Consider the following 1,550-nt stretch of genomic DNA (forward strand, 5'->3'; position numbering starts at 1 on the left):
CATAAACAGAGTTTTATGGGCCCCCTAGGAACTTGGGGGCCTTGGGGCCTAATGGTAAATCCCCCCCTGCATGTTTGACATGAAAAGCACTTAATGAGCTATATGGAGGTCCAACCAAAGCTTAGATGTGAACCTGAGGTCTCACTCTGCCAGCCACCATATTTCCTTCAAAGAGGAACGTTTTCTCTATTGAAGAAGTACGTTGGTCAAAACGACCTGCAAACACATAAATGTTCAATAACAAAAAATATTGGATACACAAAAATGAACCTCAGAAAACTCATGCAGAAGAAAAAAAAATGCTGCAGAAAACCGAGAGAAGCAAAGTAAAAACGTGCTGCAAACACAAAAATGATGTCGATGACATAAAACGCATGTAAAGGAAGAATGCTACGAGAAGCATGAGCATCTGCAGGTTAAAAGTTCAACAAAAACTCACCAGGTCCATGGACTCATGATTCTTGGTTGTCGGTCAACCAGGGACCGGTGCTAACATTAGCCCGCCTGGCTTTCACAACGATTCCACCAATCAGAGACTCGCCTGCTGGTCGTCGCTAAGCGCTAAAGCTGCACTGTATTAGTTAAACTATTGATTCAGGGATCAGGAAACTAGACGGTAAACGAACCATGGCTAACTGCTAATGTCGCTAATGCTAAACCCACATAAACTCACACACACACACACAAGTCAAGGGCATGAAAAAAGATTTTTCTCAAAAGAAATTTTATTATACATTTAAAAACAATTTCAGAAGGATTTTAAATTTAATATACGGAAGAGAATTAGGGCCACTGGAAAAAAAAAAGTTAACTGTTTTTTAAATAATATTTCAGTTTAATACGGGAAAAAAGTCACAATTCTGACTTTAATCTGAAAATTGTGGATCTTAATGTAGATGGGCGCCATGAAGGCAGAGATGTGGAGCTCTCAGCTTCACTGATAAAGATGGGAGTTATTTGGGAGGAACATAAACCCCTTTTCTGGACTCGGTGACATAAATACTCCAAATCCAGTCGACGATTTCCCACAATCCCCTGTGCTGCCCTCACCGTGGCGAATCTGGTGAAGCTCCGGTCCGACAGCGTCAGACTGAGATAAACGCTGCTCTCCACCGCGGTCCTATAGAAGTACGGAGTGAAATTTGTTGCAATATTATTGAAAACTAAGAATATTTTTCAAAAAGGAAATGTGTTTTAAAAACACCACTTTGAAACCTTCATTTAAAATATGGATTGGGGGTAATTTTTAAAGCTGTATTTTTACAGTTGTTTTTTATTCCAGATTTGTTTTTTTATTTAAAATGTTATGTCTTCAGATATTCTTTCACATTCTATTTTCTATAGAAAATAGAATTTCAGATAAACAAATTTCTATTATTTTTTTTTTTGTTTAATTTTTAATTTTTTGTAGATTTTGTTTTTCAAATTTCTGTTTTTGTTTTTTTTTTCCCCCCAGATTTTACTGTGTTTTTTTTTCTTAGTTTCTTTCTGTTTTTTCTTCAAATTTTATCTCTTTAAATGTTATTTCAAATGTATTTTTTATTTTTTTT

The sequence above is a fragment of the Cyprinodon variegatus genome, unplaced genomic scaffold, assembly GCF_000732505.1.
Source record: "Cyprinodon variegatus isolate N-32 unplaced genomic scaffold, C_variegatus-1.0 Scaffold1241, whole genome shotgun sequence".
NCBI classification, from domain to species: Eukaryota; Metazoa; Chordata; class Actinopteri; order Cyprinodontiformes; family Cyprinodontidae; genus Cyprinodon; species Cyprinodon variegatus.